General features: G+C 43.6%; 2 long non-coding RNA genes across 3 annotated transcripts in view; both read right to left on the reverse strand.

The window, feature by feature from the left end:
- Positions 1–2,721: 2,721 nt before the first annotated feature.
- Positions 2,722–22,549, reverse strand: part of LOC128141336 (uncharacterized) — a 188,609-nt gene continuing 168,781 nt past the window's right edge. For both annotated transcript variants that reach the window (XR_008234968.1, XR_008234967.1), the window contains 2 exons: positions 4,226–4,313; positions 2,722–3,971 (listed from right to left, as the gene is read on the reverse strand). This is a non-coding gene — a long non-coding RNA (uncharacterized LOC128141336). The remainder of the gene's footprint in view (positions 3,972–4,225; positions 4,314–22,549) is intronic.
- Positions 10,238–11,604, reverse strand: LOC128141337 (uncharacterized). The gene is made up of 2 exons (XR_008234969.1): positions 11,480–11,604; positions 10,238–10,483 (listed from the first exon to the last, which is right to left on the reverse strand). It is a non-coding gene; the product is annotated as an uncharacterized LOC128141337 (long non-coding RNA).

Below are 22,549 nucleotides of genomic sequence, written 5' to 3' on the forward strand. Positions count from 1 at the left end.
GACCAAAAATTATGGATTCCCCCCTGCTACCCCTCCTCCCCCTCCTATGATACGGGCCGGGGCCGCTGCCGGGTGGCGGCTGCCACTTCTGAAGGCTCCTCAACTCCAGCATCTGTGAGCCTTGCCGAGGACCCTTCGGTGCTGCCGTCCCTTGAATGGCCTTTTTCTCCACACCTGAGGTGTCTGGCCGCTTTCCTGAGGTGATTTTCCACTCCTGAGTCCGCAAGACCCGGGCTGGCTCCCGGAATTTCTCCTTAACGCTCGCTCTCCGATTGCTTTCAACTTAGATTAGGCCGTCATAAGTGAATAACAGACACCCACTGCCACGATCGTATTGATTTTTACTCTCCTGTGATATTAAGACTAATTCGGTCCTGGTTCAACAAGTAAAAAGGCTCCCCAGAAGGAGAATGAAGTGTCCTACAGCACAGATTTTATGGTTTATGTGCCTCCCTCCCCGCCCCTCCGTGTCCTCCCTTTCCTCCAAAGAGAAATAGATTTGTCGAAAGATAATTATTTTAACTCTGACGGACTCGAGCGCATAAAGCTTGATACGGCCGCTGCTGCCCTGTGTTATTCTGGCATTTCCCAAACGATTTTAAATCCCTCCAGTTATTTATGTCTCGCTTTTCAGCCAGCGCTATTTATTTATTTATTTATTTAAGGGAGGGGAAAAAAAAAAAAAAGCTTTATTATATTTACCTGCTGATTCCAAAGCGGAGGAAAGCCTAATTGATTTTTAAAAGATCAGCAGCAGAATTCTAATCCGCTTGGGAACCTGTTTCCACCTGCCAGGCGAGCGTCTGATTATCGGTAATTATGTTATTTAAGAGTTGATAAAATCCCAGAGCCGGCTGCTGCCCCGGCCCCGGCCCCGGTCCCGGCCCCGGTCCCGGTCCCGGTCCCGGTCGCGGGGGGGGACCCACGCGGGGAGAGCGGCGGGGCCGCCGCCGTCACGTGCGCCGCTGCAAACACAATTACGGAGCCGCCGTTAATAATTCATGGGCTGAGATTTGGAAAATTAATAAAATGAATTATAACAAGAGGCTAATTAAAAACTTTAGTAATTGTTGTCGAGACAGCTTGATGGGAGGCGTGCTGCACGAACACCCCCCCCCCGCTTCCCCTCCTTCCCCTTCCGCTTTTGGAAAGCATTTTCTTTTTCCTCCTTTGCGACCCCTTCGCACCTGAAGGAGGCTCAGTTTGGCAGAAAAGCAGTGGATGAATATATAGGTCAGCTGAATATATAGGTCCCAGAGACGGGACCGAGGTGGTAAAACGGCAACCAAGTCTCTTTGCATCATGGCAAGACAGATAGGTAGGCGGAGGGTGGGTGGATGAATGAATGAAATCCAGAGCTCAAAAGTTAATTTAAAATAAGATGTCACATATAAATCTTTGAAGAAGCAGCACTAGCAGAAAGTGGCGCCCGCACCGGCGGGCCCCAGCCCCGCCGCTGGGCGGACAGGCAGCGGCTGGGGGCAGGCAGGGGCTGGCAGGGGCAGGCAGGGCCCCGCGGGCAGAGGCGCGCACTTTCCGCCTTTGCTTTCGCACCGCCGAGAGCCGCGGCGGTCGCTGCGGGGTCCCCACCGCGCCTCCTGCGCGGGGGCTGCCTCCGCGGGGGGCGGAGGGATGCTCACCCACATCTCCCCCCCCCCCCCCCACCCCGCGGGGCGGCTTTCCTCCTGCTGGTTTAAGATGCAACTTTAAGGCGGAGTGAGCGCGGTGTTTCCGCGGGCAGAGGGGGCCGGGGAGCCCGGCCTGCCGTACCGGCGCGGATTTATGGCCGTGTCACCAGCCAAACCCTGGCCGGGAGCTTGCGGTGGCTGATCGTCAAGGGGCAGCTGCGCAGGCAAAAACCTGCTTCCCAAATTGGTCTCTGGACTTCGGCGGAGTCAGAGCCCCTCTGGGAAAGCAGGAGTCCTCCTCTGAACTGCATTTAAACTCCCTCAGCCTGCTCAGCCAAGTGTACCAAAGCGTCTCTAACTCTGGGGGAAAAGTTGTGAAACCCCTCTTTTTAAAAAAAAATACGTGTGGGGAGGCAAAGGGGGAACTACTTAAAAAAAATCGGATGTCATAAGACGTTAATGACTCCGAGGACTGAAGTATTTAAAAGGCTTTATATCAAAATTAAACAAATAATTAAAAGAAAGGCAGACTGCGCCGGTACGTCGAAGATAAATTGTAACTTTGCATTGATTTTCACAAGCGAGCCACAAAAGTCTCTAAACAGTCTCCTTCAGTGGGAACGCCGAGGGACCTTCCCGCTTGTCCGCGGAGTCTGTCGCACAGAGGGGTTCCCAGTGTGTGTGTGGGGGGGGGGGGGGGGACACGGGCACACACCGCCCCGAGGCCGGGTCCAGCCGCGGAGACAGGGCTCATGCGGCGAGCACCGAGGTGCCGAGAGGGGTAGAGGCTTATGTGCACCCCTCGCTCGCACAAAAGAAAGCGACCCTTGCGAGGGTCAGCCAGAGCTAAAATACGTAAAAGCTGTGGGTCTGGGTTGGGTTTTTAAAATTTATTTTATTATTTATTTTAAAAAAGGTATTCCTTGACAAGGGGATAGCATGTCAGCACGAATACATCTTTTTGCAGGCTGCGTGGAAAGAAGACAAGGCGCCGATATATGTAACTTAGCCCTTGATTATGGTCATTATGTAAACCGAATTACTAACAAAAGTTTGTTTGGTAACTAATTACAGCTCGCTAAATCTCTGCCTCTCTTCACTTCAGCATAATGTATACAAACTTTTGTACACGCGGATCAGAATAAAACAAAGTGTTGACAGCATCCAGCAGTGGAAATTCACTTACACAAGACTTTTTTTCACTGAAGTGTTGACAATAAACATTTAATGAAGGCAGAGACTTGGATGTCTCCAGACAGTGTCAGAATACTTTAAACAGACCATTAGCATGGCTTCTTCTACTTCAAACAGAGCACACTATACCATAACATTATAAAAATACAAAGTATGAAACAAATAATCTGTTTATACAGATATTTTAAGCTGTTTTCACCAGCTCTGACATCCCCTGTATTTAGTAACAGAAACTTACTCATTTCAGATTACTCGCGCTTAAAAAATGTTAAATACAGTTAATGCAATATTAATCGCCCTTTGGTGATATAAAATGCAATATTTTCAGGCAGCTATCGAGCTTTTCTAGAGGAAGAGCTGATGAAAACAGTCACAGCTGAATAGTGGAGAGAAAAAAGCTCTGTATTTATTGCTTTTGTTTGGCTTTTGGCTACAGAGACAGGAACATTCTAATGGGGTAAGGACATTTATTTTATCTGCAATCTATTGCTGCTAGAGCAGGAGTGGCAGATGGGGTTTGGTGTTATATTCACAGAGTAATTTAGAGCAAATCCTAATAACTAATAATGATTTATGTTAATTTCAATCACTTATGTGACTTTATTAAAGCACTGCTGTAAGAGGAAGGGGGGGGAGTGTTAAAGACGAGGGACTGGAGAGAGGCAAGCTGTGTCTGTCTGAAACCGAACCGCATGCTTGCAAGGTTGCTGTGGTGGGCTCCAGCGCAATTTCTGACCCGAGGAAGCAGTGACTAGAACCAGCTACCGCGCACGGCTTGCTTTTGAGACTCTGTATCGTCGGCGCTAATTTCTGAAAAGAAAAGCCCCGTGTAGAAACCCTGTCCACCTACGAGAGGCAAACAAAAATAGAGAGCGAGCAAGAGAAGCGAGAGCGTGCGGGAGAGACTCGTGTTATGCAAAATGTATTGATTGTGTGCGAGGAATCTGCGAGGCTGATGTGCTGGGCTCCCGAAAGAATAGAGGAGGCTACTGGCGGAATAGCTAGAAAGACCCCAAATGTGCAGTACGCGAAACTTTTATTCTGGGCTGCTTCGGCGTGGTGGAGGTCTACAGTTCCCTGCTCACGTTGCATCGGCTTTACTCCTCACCGCAAATCTCTAGGATTCTTTTCCCCGGGGGATTTTATATTCTTATTAGGGAAAAAGAAAATAAATAAATAACAATAAAAAAAAGCGGCTGTTGCAACTAGCCTTTCGTATTTCCCCCTATAATCTTCAGTTTCATTAACAACTGGTAATACTCGAGTGCACACACATAAACACAGGCGTACACATCGGCGTGTGTGCATTGAAATGAGAGATGTTTGCAAAAGCCAGGGAATCTCAAACCCACTAGTGCTGCTCTGCATAGGATCGGTTTGATGTAGGAGAGAGGAGTACTTACAGGATTTTGAAAGGGAGGGTGCTCTTCGCTTCTGGCAATTTACTTTCCCAGCTACCTTTATGCGTTTTTCTGCCTTAAGGCATACAGTCTGAAAGTAAAACAACATCAAAGCTCCTTATTAACACTATTTTCCTGAAATCAGAAGATGAAGCTACCTGAACCGTTTAATCTAGTGTTAGCTTTATTTCCCAACAAAACAGCCAGAACAAAGTTCAAAAGAGCTGGGGCAGTTATCTACAGGAGTCTAAAAGGCAAAGTGCAGGGGGTGATTTATGTTTCCGTCAGAACCCTTGAAATGGATTAAATAAACCTTAGGTTTTGCCGCATTCTCAGCTACTGTATTGTGTACTATAATTCCCGCTTCCAGACAACACGGCTGGGAGTAACACCCCCCCCCCCCCCCCCCGCTGCCTGGTGCTATAGATGCGAGTTTCCCAACTTTTGGGTTATTTGCAGAAACCTGCCTTTTCTGCTCTGCAAGCTGGCACTGCATTTTAAATGCGACCGGTTTCCACACGAGGCAATTTTTGTGTTCTCTGTAGTAAAGGTTTTACATATAGCAACCCCTTTTTTCCTTAGATGAAAAAAAAGAAAAAAAGCGCGCGAGAAATCCCCATTTTAGGGGCGAGGAGTGGTGCTGCTGTCGCTCGTCCCCTCTGCGAATCCAGGACTTTCAAATCCGTGTGCGCGCCCGCCTGCTTTTTGAACTCGATCACGGCGGAGGCGCCGCGGCGCGGAGGAGCGGGCGGGGCTGCGCGGGGCGCGGAGCGGGCGGCGGGGCTGCGCGGCGGCGCTTCAGCACCAGGGAGAGCTCCGGCGGGGCTGCGCGGCGCTGCGCGGGGCTGCGCGGGCGGCCGGCGGCTGTCTGTCTGCACAGAAGCCTGTAATATGTTAATGGCCGTAGGGTATGCCCGAGGTACCATCTCAAGCTGCTTCGCACACCATATGTCAGGCCGTTAGCCACATGGATCTATTAATCAAAGGGGGAGAGAGGGAGAGAGGAGAGAGGCGGGGGGGAAGGGGGCTTTTACTACCCCACCCTATTTTGCTGTATACTTTCTCCTTTCATTTCCCTCAGATATAAAGACCCGGAGTACCTCGAACACGCAGCTGTAATTCTCTTTTGATCCGCTCTCTTTTATACCCTCGCGTAACCGGCTCAGGTCACCCGTTAGCGAGATTTGAGGGAGGAGGGGGGAAATGTGGCACGTTCCCCCCGGCAAAGGATTTGGTTTGAAAAGTGCTGCTCAACTTGGGTGACAAAGGGGATCTCCGTCCACCCCTTCAGCCTTCTCCTTGCGGAGGGTGCCTGTGAGGGGAAGGCTTTTCCTAGCGAGCCAAGGATCACCTCCCCGACTCGCAGCCGGACCTCTGACCGCCCTCACCACTTTTCCGTGTGCCCTATTACCTATTGCAGTCATTTCTCCGCGGGAGGTTTGTCCCGCGGTGACTAAACCCGTGAGGTGCACAAAAGTACCGGATCCACAAAATCCCCGGGAGCGGGGGAAGAAGTAGTCTCTGTAAGAGAGCGGTGGAAAAGCCCTCGTGGAAGTGAATTTTTCAGGCAGCCGTCAAAACGGGCCCGGCAAATAAAGATGTACCTAAGGCCCAGGCTTAGCGCCCGGGAAGGTGCGGGGGCTTTGGGGTCCGGCTGCCGCTCTCTGCTTGGCAGATGGGGTGCTTTGGGGCACTTTCTTTTCAGGGTTAGAACGAACATGCTCACTCGGGCTCCTCCTGGACCCTCTTGGCCAGTCCGGAGGTGACACGCCGGGGCACAGCCCGGGCGATCGACACTCCCAGCCTAATTCCGAGACTCCTGGATTTTTTTTTTTTTTCTTTTCTTTCATGACGAATGAGGGGGAACATTAGAGACTGACATTCCGCTCAGGCACATGCCGCATAAAGTTTTGAAATTCTAGGTTATGACAGAGTGCTACAGCGGCTCAGGAAAGTTATTGAGTGGAGGAGGGGAAGGGGAGGACGGGACCCCCCCGGTGTGCCGGGACCCTGCGGCAGGGTCCCCGCGTGGGGAGGGTGCGGGGTGGATGGAGCAGATCCCCCGCCCCTGATCTGCAGGCCAAGCGGCCACGCGCGTGTGTGCTGGAAATGGTTGAAGAACACCCGGAGAAAGGGCAAGGACGTGGGCTAGACCAGGGACGCGAAACACGAGGATAAACTCTGCTTTTCGGAGGTTTCCGTAAAAAGCCCGAGATCCCCTAGCTGGCTGAAATTCCCTCTGTGGGTACAGTGCATGGCAGAGAGGCAAGTTTGAGGGAAGAAGCGCTTGAGACAATTTCTGCGACTGCTGACGCAGGATAGTAACCCTATTGATTGTGTTGTATGGTACATTGTATAGGTTATGTCGAAGTCGGTCTTTAAGACAGACTTATTTTTCTGATGTTTTTTCCTCTTTCGGTGGCTGGAAAAATAATGAGTGCATCTGTGCTTAGATCTAAAGCTGGCACCCGTCTTCTGGAACCTTTGCTTTAATACAGATTGCGTTTAACCTGCAAAAAATATGAAAGCCTTTCTAAGCAATACTTTACATCGAGACAGAGGTAAACGCACGGGCTGAGTGTCAGTTGATTCTGCATTTCCACCTAGCTAAGGAAAGGCTCTTATTACCTTTAAATTTTGGTGCACACACCACCCATCATTTTCTTCCTCTATTTAAAAGGTAACCCATATATCTGTCGTTTTAGGTTTCCAAAGACTCGTAACTTAATTCCTTCAGGCTATTCATCAGCATAGTAATTAAACTAGCAAATGGATGTAAATAAAGTGAAATTGGTTTCATGACAGATGAGCCGAAGAGGCCTCTGACATGAAACAAGCCAGGACAATAATTATTTCTGCACCGGGCTATATGAGGAACTCCATCTGGATTTATTAGGTGCTGCAAGTTATTTGCTGGGAGCAGGCAAGACAGGAGGACTCACTTTAATTTGACAGGATTTTTTTTTTCTTTTTGCATCCTAAGTAGGTTACAGAAATATAAATCTGGAATTAACTTTGGCAGGACTCCGAGAAGCCTCTATCCAATGTAAAAACTCGGCAGTGAAAATAGGTAGTAGGAGAAAGGCTTATTAAACAATTTCCTCCCAAATGCTAAATAGGATAAAATCTACGTTAAAATCCTGCTCTCGAGGTATCCCCTATTAAAAAATAATCCAGATCACCGTGGCAGCCAGTGTGTGCTTCCCTTTCCTACAAATATGCATGCGATACAGCAGAGGCAATGGAAAGAAGGCAAATTTGGAGAGCTTGGGAATTCTGAAAAGCTTCTCTAAAAAAAAAAAAAAAAATCTCAGCTAAATGGTGACTGGTAAGATCCCCCCGCTCCCTCTTCTCCGCCAAGGAAAAGTTTGTACCTGCGGAGAAGAGGGGAGCAGAGAAAGGGGCTGCGAAAGGGAGGGTATGGATTCCGCAAGGCTCAACTGTAATAGGAGCCATCAGGTCCAGCTTGGAGTGGAAGTAATATACAGAATAAATAAAAAAAGGGCTCTCACAGCAGGTGCAGATTAGTCCCTTTCCCCCTGAAAAGATTAGAAACTGACTGCTTTATGCTTAAACGTACTCTCAATTATTTAAGCGCCCCTTCGTGATTAGCAAGTAAAAGTAACACTCCAAAGCGCTGAAGAAATGAAGCAAGAATAACAGCGCTTCCCCCCAGCTCAGGCAGGCTTTGCAGCACCCGCCTAGCTCCCCGCCAGCTAACAACGCTCGGGCCGGGGAACTCGCTTGGATACATACACCTGTGGGCTGGGGGGGAAAGGGGGGAGGGAGGGGAGGAGGAGGAGGAGGGGGCAGGTTCAGCGTGAAAAAATCCCGCTGTCGGGGCTGTGCAGGCTGCAGCCCGAGCTTGTTTCACAGGCGGTTGGGATCCGTGGGCAGATTTTCCCAGGAATGCTGGACCCTCAACGTCTCTGCCACTGGGAGGGGAAAAAAAAAAAAAAAAAAAGAAAAAGAAAAAGAAAAAGTCTCGCACCAAAATCCCAACCCCCAAACCGCCCTCTTTGCATGGGCTGGAAATGAAGCGAGGATGCCTGTGTTTGCATACGGCGGTTTGGTCAGGGTTCGTGTCTTTCTGCAATCAAATCAGAGGCGTTTTCCACCCTTCCTCACGGAAGGGACTGTGATAACTGCAAAGCCGGGGAGAGATCCTAAAGGGACCGAAATCCCCTTATGTCTGAAGCTTTCCCTTTTAACACACACCAGACTAATTATTTAAAAGTTCTTGTAAAATTAGAAGACATAGCCCAGTCCTTTAATTAGAATACACTGTGAATAGGGACAGCATATGGAGGGGAATGTCAAGAAGAGGGTGCCAGGGGCAGATCCTTGGAAATCTGTATTCATTTCTGCCTCCTATTTGTTCAGTAATCTCTACCATCATAACTAAATCTTGGAGCACTGATGTAGTTCGAGTTGTTGTTGACTCAACGTCAAAATTCAATCACTGGGGGTTTTGCATCAGCCGGGCTACTTATTTGTCTAATAAATCCGTCATTTTGTAAGAAAAATATTTGAGCAGCCGTACTTGACCTCTTGGTATCCACAAGCCACATTTATTTCTACCGGTTTACAAATGCAAAATGGAGATGATCATCTTAATGCCTCGAGGTACTGTGTTGATTTCTGATTGGATTTTAGATGGAAATGTCTATTTTAAATACCCCGTGATTAAATTGTACATATAATAGAATTCATGCCTCTCAAATCAAATCCTGATTTGCAAACCCCGATTTTATTTTAAAAGAAATATTATTTAAGCATAAATTGTTTTATTAAGTGGTTTGTTAACCCCCCGCTGTAAGATTTTATTATAGCCGGGCACCTTTCTCCCTGGGAAACTTATTTTGACCCCGGACCATCGGTTTCTGATTGAAAGGTGTCAGGCAAGGGTGGGGTGGAAGCACACCCGTTTGACAGCGCTGCCTCGTCCGTGACATCCCGCGCCGGGGGATTTACTGCCTTTATTTTTATGCGTAATTCTTTCGAAAAGGGGGCCAGGCTGCACAAGTTGAATGGGGGGGGGGGGAGTAACTTTCGCGAGAGCTTTTGGGGTTGGGGAGGGTGGGGGGGTGGATGGGGGCGGGGGGATGGGAGGGAATAAGGTCACTGCCAGGAGAGGAGGGAGAGATTTGGGAGCCCCCCGTCGGGCGAGAGGCCGGCCTCCGCCGCCCCCGCAAGCCCCAGGGGGCCGAGGCTTCCCTCCCCCCCCGCCGGGGCTACCTGCGCCCTGCGCCCGGCTGGCCCCCCCCCGCGCAGCAGCGCGGCTCCCCCCGACCCACGCGCGACGCCGGCCGCGGGTCCCCCGCCGTGGGGCCGCCGGCGGGGGAGGGCCGGGCCCGCCTCCTCCCCGGCCAGCGGGGAGCTCCGGCGTGGGCTGCTTTTTTTTTTTTTTTGGACTCGCTTTTTTGACTCCCACGCCCCGAGTTTTCCCCTTGGGCGGCTGCCGGGCTCTTTCCGTCTCCGTGGAAATACAAAGAGCCGCTCTCGGCCCGGGCAGCGGTCGTTATTCCCGCGTTAAAGTCAGCCGTCGGCTTGTTCGTCCCCCCAGCACCCACTCGCCCCTGGACCACGAAGGGCCACGGCTGCCGAGCTGGAGCCCGCCGGCTCCGGGGACACTTGCCAGGCACGTCCCCTGGCAGCCATCCCCCGTGAACGCCGTAATGAAGCGCCCGACGCCACGAACGGGGAAAAAAAGAGAAATATCTCAGCATATTGAAAATATTAATGTTGGCTTGTAGGAATTAATGTAATGGGCCATAGTTATTAACAACTTATAAAGGCTTAAATCAATATAAATTAATTTAATTATGATTTCTAATTGCATTATGCATGATCAATTTGAAACACTACATTAAAGATAATTAGAGCAGGGTGCTAGTCACTAATCACTTCCCTAATAGCTTAATGAAAAGGAACGCCATGTATTACCTATGGGGTGGACCCATGAAATAATATAAATGCTTATTTTCCAATAGAATACAATTGTAGCTCTTAATAGATGTTTTAATCACTTTATTGTAAACACAAAACGGATTTGGGCTTTTTACATGGCCTTGCTTAAATTTTACCCGTGTTGACTGAAGTGCCGGTGTATCAAGTCCATCTATCGATGACCCGAAGGAAGACTAACTTTCATGTAAAAGTATCATGCTGTCCTTAGAAGCTAGTGCCAAGAGGTCACGGTAGATGGAGGTCCTAGCTTAGCATAATGGGTTTAACATTTCCGTGACATCATCAGGGAATCTGAAAAGGAGTCTAAGGATAATCAGAGTGGTCATTCAGAAGCAGAGTAAATATTTTATGAGGATATATAGAAGACAGGAAAGAAGGTGGTCAGAAAGGTGAATCTCTACTTCTTCATGCTCTGTGAAGAAGGTTTTTCACTTGGTACCAATTTTGATTGAAAACTTGTGTATTGTTAATATAAAAAAAGGCAGAGCAGGACTCTTGGAGGGGTGAATCGCAATTTGTTTTTAGCGGCCAACTAAATAGATTTGTATTCATTGTCGCCCTTACGGGTTACAGATTATTTCTCTCTTACTTTTCTGATGTAAATATATCCTTACTTGATTCTTCATTCCCGTTGCACATTGCCACTTACTCAGTGATCTGTTCCTACTTTAACAACAAAAGTTCATTTACTGTTAAAATTAAAAGCAACCAACATAAATGAATGCTTTGTAAATGGACAGTGTGAGGCAGATGAATTGAAAATGCTTTCCCTGTGATTAGCTTTATTTTCATATCTTTGCCTAATAACCGATGCAGTACTTGCAGCGTACGTCTTGGTTAGACTCATTATGTAATTCATAGTTTTCAGAGAAGTAGTGTGTAATTAGAGAAACTGAGATTTGAGGAGAACAGTAAAGAACAGTGGCATATAATACCTACATTTGTCACAGCAAGACCTTTCTGAAGACTTTTGCTTCTATTAAGGCCTGATTGAGACCGAGAAGCTTTGGGACTCCTGAGGATAACATTACCTGAATAAAAAGGAGGAGTGAAGGATAGGGCCTAAATGTCACCCAAGGAGTATGGTAGCCCTTTAAGTCTAAGTTATTAGGACCATACTGATTATAGTACTGAACTATGAGGGCAGATGACTCTCTGGATGGAATGATTCCAGGGATATGCAGTTGTTCTTTTTTAAAAGACTCCTGTTTAAAAAGTGCAGAGTAGAACGGTTATTTTTCCCCGCTATGTCCTGCAGAGAGAAGGTAGAAGCAGAAATAAGCTTACTTTGCTTAACAATTTCTAAGTATTCCAGTGAAGTGGGACAAATTGCAGGATGAGCCTGGTCATTCCCTCTGTTGTTCACAGCTTGAAATGATGTGGCCTCATACTGCCAAGATCCAGTGGCAAGATCTGAAAGCAATTCATGGAAATGTTTTAAAAAGTGCAAGTACTCCAACCTCAAACTTGCTGTTGTTTTTTTTTTTAAGAAAAATCCTTCACAGAAGCCCTCAGCTCCTGCAAGGAAAGTTCTGATATACTGGGGTAGCAATAAGTATATATGGAGTCTAACACCTTGAACTAAGGATGGGATATCAACATGGCTTAGAATATCCAGGTGACAAATGCCTTAAAAATTCCAGTGGAGACAAACTCTGGTGGCTCCTGTGTCACTGCAGCTATGGTAACTCTTCCAGCTGCTGTGACTTTCCTGCTATGTTGGTCTGTTATTGCATCCTGACCTCTGCCCTAAACAAAATGATTTCCATGACTATTGTTCAATGTCTTGTCAGGAGTGAGGAGTCCCCCAGCACGACTCTTCCATAGCCAAAGAGCTCACAAGGAGAAAAATAGTCCACTGAATTTCATAGACGGGCTTAAGGACTGAAGCCTGTATGTAAACTCATCTTGTGATATGCTTTAATTTTCTCTGCCATGAATAAATATTGTGCCAGCCTATGTTTTTCATCCTGCACCAGAGTTGGGGAAGTCTAATCTACAAAAAGGTGCAAGTGGGGTATTAGCTAATACAACTGCTTTTGAGAATATTGATTTTACTTTTTTTTTTTTTTAAGTAGAAGCACAAAGAAAATCTTTGCTTGTGCAGGGGACCTGTGGTTATAAAAGCCTCACCTACACACTGTTTGAGTGGTTAGATTGAGAACCACATGGAGCCTACATTTTATGCTATTCTTTCATATAGCAATTGATTTTAGATAGCACTGTGAACCAAGGATGGAGCATGGGCGCTGTTTATATGCCAGGGAAAGGAATGAAAATAGTTATGTGAGATACAGTGACAACTGAAGCATATAGCTTTGTACCTAAGGAACTATCCCGAGCTCCTCTCTCTAAACCAAATCCAGTAGTTAATAAAACAAACACCTTCGTGGTTCAAACACATCTTTCCATCCTTTTGGGGAACCTCTGAATGATTGGCATGTTTGCAATCGTGGCAATTCACCAGAGCCTTAGGATCCATTTTTGTAAATTTTTGCCCAAGTTTTTTTGTTGAATATAACATTGATTTTTCTCCTCACCTAAAATTAAATGGAAGGAAAATTTTAATTAATTTAAACAGTTTATTTAAAAAAAAAAATTACGTTTGCTGCCTGACATCTCAAGGCTTCTCCTTTTCTGATTGACTGATTTTTGCACAATCCACTGACAGCTGCAGGCAAATATGTTAGCAAAAACTTTAATAAAGTCTTCGGTTTTTAAAGCTTCAAAACTAAACCTGGCAGCTTTGGTTTTCAGTAATAGAACTAAGCACATTTTGATCAGTGGCTATTTTAGTGCTATGCAGGCAGGATAATTGTGTCTGACCAGGTTGTCACCGTGATCTTGGTAGTGAGCTGCCATGCTCCGTGTGAATATGTTAAGTTGCAATGCTATATTTTTTTAAAAAGTTAAACTGCTCAAAGACTGTGCCACAATATCAGCTAATTGGACATCAGGTATCGTGATTTTTTGAAAATGCACACGGTTGTGCTAGAGAAGTTTTTAAGTAATATGAAGCAAGGGAAGGTCTTTTCAGCATCCATGGGAGACTGAAGAGGATGATGCTCTTAGCATGTAATTAAATATTAATAATGGGGAGAGGTTAGACTTATTTTTATTCTCTAAAACATTGTTAATAGGTCTCAGTCTGGCATCGAAAACATTAGGCACATTGCTCTGTGTCTCACCTTTTTAACCCTGTTTGTTTGCATGTTTAAGTAAACACATCTTAAGGTCCTTTGTGCTTGTGACTGGTGACAAAAAGAATCTGTATGTTAAATCAGTGCCGGGCTCGGGAGAGGAGCATATTCTGGTTGAAATTCATCCCATTGCGAACTGAGTAAAACATGATAGCCACCAACTATTCTGTCTGTATTGGAACTGCGTATGGTTTGGTTGTCCAAAACAAAGGACAAGAATGTGGAGCTTATACTTATCCACAAAAAAATGTAGAAACATTAAAAAAATAAATTGGATTAGGAAACAGATGAATATAATGACCTTCCTTACTCTCAATCATATGCTGCCAGCTAAGTGTTTGAGTCTGAAAAATTGCACTAATGAAGCTATTTGAAGGCTTTTGTGGACAACTGCTTCCTCTTTGAAGATTAAATGAATGATGTTGATGTGATTAATCTTAGTACAGGGAGTGATGCAGCAGCCAGAAAATACCTTGGTGATTTTCATAATTAAACTGAATCAACATTTCAAAGAAATGCCAGTGTTATCACTTGTATATTAGAATTACATTCATTAGACAGAAGAAACAAATAATTTGAGCAAACAAGATTTTCCTTTTGGTGTACTGAGACTTCTGTCATGTCTCGGAGTATCTTACTATAAATCATCATTACTGTTTAATTTTATCCTTGCTTTTTCAGTTACTTGTTTTCTGTTTATTTTTTCTTAACCATCCTAATGATTCACGGTTACTTGCTTCCTGATTATTTATTTCAGTATTAAATAGCCTTTCCCAGTTTTCCAGTTAAAATTGCCGGCCCAGTATAGGATTTCAAATCTTTGTCGTTGAAAAATGATGTGAATAGTTGCTGGTTTATGTGGATAATGGAGTCGGGCATTTCAACGATCTCTAGCTTTACAAGGGCTCATCTATAAAGGATAGGACAAGCCACAGAATATATGAGAGACAGGAGTGACAGCAGTCTCTGCATAAGACTGAGAACACAAATAGTAGTTCACAGTGATCTGTGGAAATAACAGTTTGGGTCAGATTCTGCATGTTTAACTCATTCCCTGAGAATCTTACAGATTTCGGTAGGACTGCCCAAAGTAATAGTTTTTAACAGCTGCTAAAGTGGCAGAATCTGGATTCACATAATTTAGCAATCCTAAGTAGTCTTTAATAGTGCATATTTAAAATATTGGAATAATATATGTGCACTCTTTTGTAACATAAGGAACTTAAAGTACGAAATATATTTCCCAACATACATGCTTAAACACATAAATGGACACACGTACACACATGTATACTCACAGACAGTAAACTAGCCAACCTGCCAAACAGTTTTGGTAGGGTAAAACCAATGAACATCACAAACATACAGTCAGTTGCTTCTTTAATGCAAATGAAAGTGAAGGTGTAGGGTTAATGATTGTTGCATCAATACAAATGCACTGTATTACTCTTGCTATCACCACTTCAGATTATTTGAAAGGTTTCTCTGTGACTTTTGGTAACCCTGATATTTACAATGTACTTCTAGTCATTACACAATCTTTCCTTTCACAGTTGCTTAATAGAAAAAAAGAAATTACTTCTTTAGCGTAGTGGATAAAAAACTAGCTTTTCACCTTGAGGACCTCAATTTTAGTTCATTCCATGATCTGAAGTGAAATGAGCTTGGTGGTCTCCACACAATCTCTAATGGGCAATAATCAACACCACCAAGCTGAAGTTTTCCTCCATATTCAGTTTAAAAGCAGTACATGGACTTGGAATGCCCACTGATCCCAAGGAAAAAGTTTCTGTCATACTGTCTAGATATGATATAAAGAAAACATCCCCCTTACCCTGTCTGACCTTCAATCCCTTCACCTAACCTTGTCTTTCTGCGTAGCTTACTCCATTTACCTCAGCTGATTCTTCCTATCCCACCTCTCACTTCTTTATAGAGGAAAAGGAAACATTGCATTTGCTGTCATCCCCTATATCCTTTTGTCTGTATCTTTTACTGTTCCTCTTTATCCTGTGTTGTGTCCCTCAGGTTGAGCGCTACTCTGCACAGAGCTTTCTATATAACTCAGGAAGTGTTTCTTACTATCAGAATAAATGTGATTACCACCGCTACTAAGGCATCTGCAGGTGGGAGACCCCAAGGTACATGCTGTAATTAATGGCCCAAAAATGAATCTGATGGAATTCATGTGTTGACTGATTTCATATGCACGTCTGTCATGCTGGGTGGCAGCTCTATATTTATCAGTCAGCACGGAGTGAACCTTGTGACCAAAGAAAACCGTCAATGAGCTGTACGTTCATCTTGCCTACCTTTAACTGTAAAAGAGACAAGTTGCCTAGTCTAAGCTAACAGTTAGACTTCTGCTATTGCTCATGAATACAGAGGTAGGCATTTCTGAATGGAGATTTATTTAATCTGAAGACAGCTGACTGCGATAGGCGAGCTGAATAGCTCCCTGGAGCTGCCTATCCTTTCCACTGGCTTTGGCACAGACAGAAATCCTCAGCTAGTTAACCAGCCTTGGAGAGCTATACATCCTCACCTCATCCTTTGTGGCCCAGGTCTACATGGCATTCAGGTGTGTCTCAAAGAACTTGGGAATATAGGGAGTCATTCAGGGATTTGTTTTGGCTGCAGATGTGTGAACATGAGAATGACTTTATAGTCATTCATGCGAAAGGAACAACAGCAGATTGCTAGGTTGGGCTTGATGTGCTAGAAGTTTTCATTGCCTTATCAGAGATCCAGCTTGATTTCTTTGCCTTGAGGGGGAGGGGAAAGAGGAGAGGAAAGAAAAGGTGGATAAAAAGAGGAAGTCTCCTGTTCCCCGTGCAGTCAATAGCAAAATGTATTTGGTAAGACTATATCTTTAGCTGTTTTTAAATTTTTGTTACTTACAACTGCTCTTAAAAATGACTCCAATGGGCATCCCTCATGTTAGTTCAGAGATATTTTAAACACAGCCTGCCTTCCCTTCCTCTCTCCCTTCTCACTCCAGAACTTGAGTTAAGGCTACATGAACCCAGCAGAAGTCCTAGGTAAGATCCAGGGCCAAGTGCTATGTAGTGTGAGGACACCGGTACCGGTCAGGATGGTGCTGTACCATGGGGCCTGAGAGTCAGAGGGGATTGCCTGGGATGGATGCATTTAGGAAAGTAAAAGTAGCTGAGATAGTTAGCCACAACAGGTAGCTCTCACAGAGAGGTAGGGAGGAAGCAACAACAGACAGTGGGTGTGAGGGCAGTATTACTCTCCAAAGTTACACTACACAGATATCATCAATTTCTTTTGTGTAGATACAGTTATACTGCTATCTTCCTTTCAGGCAGAACAATTAATTAGGCTGGGATTCCCTTCTGCTGGCTTTAGACATTCAAAAAGTAGACATTGAACCTGAACTGGTTGTTTCAGGTCTCTTTGGAGTCAGTGTAAAGAGAGAAACATCTCATGGCAGTTCAGTCCACCTCTGAACAAGTATCTCATGTAGGATGGATGAATCACTCCTTGAAGGTGCCTATTTCTCTTCATTTTTAGAGGGTTAGGGCTAGGGAGAATTAATCCTTTCTCTCCTGTAAAATATTTATGTGATTTCAATAGTCATCTGACCATAAAAAATGCAGGCATGAGTGTATTACACAACACATATCATACTCTATGCATACACCAATATATTTACATGTGCCTTCATATGACTCTGGGAGCCAGAAGCAATAGAGGGTCTCGAACAGGTTCATCTGGGAGAGGAACAATATCAAAACACCTTCAGTGGAGAAAATTTAAAGGCAAAATTTGCTTCCTCTGTTGGAGAAGATTTCCAGTTCAGTAACCCTGTTAGAAGCTGCGAAGCCTATGTTTTCAGACTCTGGAGCAACAGACAGATTGGAGAGGGTGGAAGTCATAGGTGAGCATTTATTAACCCCCGACAGACTGCTGTTGTAAACAAGAATGTTAATGACTATTCTTTGAATCATACTATTTGTAAAAAATATTTAATGTGTATGGATAAAAAGGACATTAAGAGTTTTAACAACAAACCCAATGAAAATATCTTCAGAAACCAATACTTTAAAAAGGAGTTGAAGTTTCAGAACAAGAACATGTTCCTACTCATCACAGTATTTATAAACGCCATGCTCTTAAAAACAAGGAAAGGAGTAATAAGGGCTGTTTTTTATCTTACTTTGCCCATATACTGAACATTCATATTAAACAAGAAAGATACAACATATAAACCTTAACTTTGAACTATTTATTGTTAAAGTTCCTTTATGTATCACTTTTATGTATAAGTTTTTTTATTTCTACCTATTTTTAAATGTATGAGAAAATAATATACCTAAAAATTATTATTTTATAACCAGTTTGCAGTAAAATATTTATAGTAGTTGTTTATCCATAATAATGTTGTATATTTAACACAAAGATGAAAAAAGTACAACATTGTTGGCTTAAGGTAAACCTACGTGTTTTTATGGTTTACATTTCAGTATTAATACTTAATGAGTATACAGATGATTTTGTTTCCCTTTTAAAAGAGCTTTCTAGGATAGTTATATTTCAAAATGACTAAAGAACTAGCTTTTAAATGTTTAACTGTAAAATGGTTTGTGATGAAATACAGATGACTTTATTTTTTATATGAACGGTCCTTCCTCATTCACACTAAGTGGTACTGCTAAAAATGTTGCTATTCCAGATCTTCAGATGCCTTTCACGAGTGGCGATGTGGAAGTCTCAGGCAGAATAGTGACAGGTGATTCTGTTCATTGGATCAGGAGACTCAAAGAGCTTGGTTACTTTTCTTACAGAGGTGCCAAGTGCCATTGGAGAGGTGGTAGGGTAACCAAGTTATCTATATTGTGTGTTGGACGGGCAGGTACCAAACAGAAACTACATACTTGACTTACCAAATTACAGCTGAGGCCAGGCATGATATCTTGTGGTATCTGGAATATCTGGCACTAGACACTACATTTAGAAAAAGGAGTCCCTTGCTGACCTACTTTAGATATTGATTTTATGAAGAAATGACTTGAAGTTGCCTTTGTTAATGATAAAGGAGTCACTAGGGTGACTGGCCTAGTCATGGGCATTTAAGCTGCAGAACTAAAGTTAGGTGAGATGAATTTTACCTTTGAGATCCAAGTCCAAAACCTAATGCTCTAACTTTCTGCTCAGCTGCCAGTTCATCCCAGGAAGTCCACAAAATATTTAAGTTTCTAACTCCTATTCATCCTCTGAATTTCATTGGGAAGTTTGGTAACTAAATTAGGATTTACGATCATAAATCGATAGATGTCCAGCTCCAAAGCCAACAGCGTATTGATGCCATATTGTCTAAACAAGGGGCCTTATTGGCTTACAGTGTCAAGTATGCCTATGAAAACACAATTGGAGCTGATCCTGCTGTTTTCTCTAAGAAAGCTTTATCACTAGGATACTTGTTCAAGATTTGGGTTCAGCACTTGCTGCAGCTTGAGATGACTCAAACCTCATCTATTACATCCCAAGGAATATCCTGTTTATTACACTATCAGGTCAGCAGGGATTAAAGGCCTTGTGTTCTCTCCTGTTAGAGATGGACAGCTGTGTAACACTCATTACTCACTGGTCACTGGGAGTGCAAGGAAATGCTAGTGTAGGCGGAGTGCTTTTTGGGAATTCTTCAGAGTCTGATCTCTTCTTTTGGCATGGTTTATGAATTGCACTCTATTTTATTTTGTATAATCATTGACACACATTTTCCTAAAAATATTGGCCAGTTCACTTTCTTAGTTTCCTTCCTTCCTTCCAGTAGAGAAGCCTAGCCACCAGGCTTGAGTCATACACAGTTCCTTAGGTCTGCCTTCCCTCTGGTCCCACAAATCTTTGTTGCAAGATGTTATTCCATTGTAACTGATTGCAGCCATCACTGTCACATGAAACCTGCTCTTTCAAGAGGTTATCCTCAGCTAAGTACACTGAATTCTTGCTGTATTTGGTCACCTGAATAGTTCTCTGGACTCTGCTGTCTATATTGACTGAAGGCTAGATTCAATTCTCCACTTGTTGGCTCCAAGCACTATCATCTCAGATACTCTAGTTTATTCAAGATGGTGGCTCCTGAATATGACACAGATCTAAAGGGACACCCACATCTCATGTAGAGATCATACCCACGATCTCCGTTCACTTAAACAACTACCTTACCGGTATACACATACCTACAGAGTCCTAAATTTACATTGTTACAGTCTTGAGTTGAATCTTTTGCTCAAGGTTTGATTCAGTTGTCCATGCATAAGCCCCTAGTGCTATTTCAAGTACCCTGGGTTTACCTGTCTGCCGAGCTGGTGGACATGACCACCAGCTAAGTGAGACCTTTGTTCCTCTGGAGCATCAGCTAAAGGGCAGCTGAAGGGCTACCCTGCACTATCTCATACAGCTTTAGATGCCTATGTATAGGCAACTGGATTAAGCTCTTAATATCAGTGCCTAAACTTCAGAGGGAGGCAGTGATACAGCTATATTCTGTGGCTAATGTTTCATAACAGCCATCTTTAAGTGAGTCTGCTCCCAGCAGGTAAACTCTCTGGACTGCTCTTTGGTGCTTAGGTCTCTCCACTAATCAATTAGGAAGCCTAAGCACCCAATTTAGGCAGTCTGTGACTGTCTAATTAATGTTCTTAATTTTCCTAACTCCTAAAAAGGAATTAGGAGATGATATACTTCCTTGAGTCTGTGCCCAAGCAGCCAGTATTTCATTATTAAAATTATCCAAGAGTCTAAAATCTGCTTCTGGACAATATGATAATTGCCTAAACCCTGATCCTCTAGATGTATAACACATGCCTATGCAATCTTTGGATTTTAAGTTATTTTATCCAACACATTTATTGTGTATGCAATATGATAGGAATAGGTTTAACTCCTGATATACCTTGCAAGAGTTGTGTGGCCCTGTAGATGAATGGGGGATGCCAAGTCCTTCAGTATTTGTTGCATAAAAGTAGAAAAGAGCATATGCTTTAAGCTAAGTCTGAACTTGTTTTCATTTAAGGTAGAAAATTCTGATTCAATTAATTCTATTTTGTTAGGGATTTGAAACTGCATCTCTCACCAAAATGTTCTAAGCATCAGGCTGGTAGATTTTCTGGGGTTGGCTGCTCACAGCCTCTCCTTGCGAGATGTGATGTTCCACTTCACAGAGAGTGATTAAATATTCATTAAGCTAGTGAAAGAACAAGCTTCTCAGAAGACAGAAGGAGTCTGGTACTTAAGGCAGTCACCTGGGAAAAAGGGAGATCTGGATTCCAGTCACTGCTGTAATGATTACTTAGTATTAAATACATACACTGGTTCACGAACTGGAACCCAGCTTCTTCTTTCTCGGGGGGAGGGGGGTTGACTATCAAGTACTTCTCACTTTCTGTCTGTTGCAGTGATTACTTAATTATCCAGGAAAGCTCTGGCTGGGGAGAATAAGCACTCCTCTGGGAGGTGGGAGATGATTGTATTTCCACGTGGCAAAGAAAACTAAATGTGCATTTCTCAGGCCCTTTATTATCCAAAAGCTAGAAAAGGAAACCCCTTTCATTAGGGAGTAAAACGTGGTAACTCAGGGCTTTAGAACCATGGGTCCCAAGTGGAAGAAGGCATCTCCTCTAATCAAAAAATAAGTTGCAGAATAAGGAGAAAGTTCAAGGCATATGCTTAATCTCAATATTTCCTGAAGTGCTTCCTTGCTCAGCATGTCTGTGGATTCCAGCTTTCCTGTACAATTTGTAAGGAAACAGACATCTACCTCAGGACTGCAGATTCTACTGCAAAAGTACACCTTTTGGATAGATGCTGTGACATTTAACTAAAATCCCTTGCAGATCTGTCCTTTCAGGTAAAATTCTCAAAGACGTTTTGCATTGCTTCCATAAGTCCTTTTGAAGCCAGGGTAGATTTTACCATGGATTTAAGAAGGGGCAGAACTATACCAGCAGGGATGTCTTTTATACCCCACTTTTCCCACGTGGTTTCAAAAGGAGAAATATCAGAGTATATATTCTGTTAAATAAATCTCTCCAGGATCATTTGCATTCTTGATAAAAAGCTGGAGGATTTCTTTCTTTGTTGTTGTTGTTGGGTTTTTTTGTTTTTTGTTTTTTTTAACACATGTTTCTATGCTGACATATACAAAAATTATGTACATTGATGCGAATAATTTGAACTTCTGGTATGCCTCATGGAGATGTGTGGCTCTGATTCAGCAGCGGATGACCTAGGGAGTTTCAGGGTTTTGCTGCATGGGGTGTATCGGAGCATATGCATTAAGTTAGGTCTATGAACTTGCTGACTCAGGACCTGAATTACCTGTATCTGCTCAAGAAAAGACCTGTTGGATGTTGAAAACCTCCTCTGTCATTAGGCAGTGAGAGAAAGAAAAGCAAAATAAATGTTGATTTGCTTATAGAACGCATTGAATAAGAATTTAAAAAGACCAACCTGACAAATATTTTCAATGTTGCAATATGAAATAGAGGTAAATTTTTACCTGGAAAGGTGAATAACTGTTTTTTCTTGCCTCAGAAGGAAGCTGGAAGAATTGGCTCAGGAAAAGAAGGGACTAGGTTTATTTTTGCATGAAGATAAATCAAAGTAGACATGAGAGAACCCCTTTTTCATGTTTTGTATTTTCTCCTTTCTTTCTCTCTCCCTTTCCTTCCTTCCTACTGTTAGTCCTTTACTGTTTCCTTTTCTCTTTGATGCCTTCCCTCTTTCCCTTCTTCTCTCTTTTCTTCCTTCCTTTACTCTTTTCCCTCTAACTGACCACAGCCATTCCAGCCTCATTTCCACAAAACGATCATCAAAATTGTCCTTAAATGAAGGATTTGGCTGCAAACTCACTCACAGCTACTTTTTCTGTCCCAATAGTACAAAATATTTATCCAGAAAGCCATGGTAGGAAAGCTAGGTTTCTCTGTCTCTGAAAACACAGTCTTTGAACTTTTCAGCCAGAGGAAGTTTTCTGTTGGCTATCACTTATGAAAAACATGTTGGCTTTGTTCATTTTTGTTCTTATTCACTAAAGTTCAACAACCTAAAAGAAATATCTAGGCCTTGATCCTTGAATCTACTGAAAGCACAAAGGAGAAAGCGAGGGGAATAGAAAGGAAAACTATTA

This window comes from Harpia harpyja, chromosome 4 (assembly GCF_026419915.1).
Source record: "Harpia harpyja isolate bHarHar1 chromosome 4, bHarHar1 primary haplotype, whole genome shotgun sequence".
In the NCBI taxonomy this organism is placed as follows: domain Eukaryota; kingdom Metazoa; phylum Chordata; class Aves; order Accipitriformes; family Accipitridae; genus Harpia; species Harpia harpyja.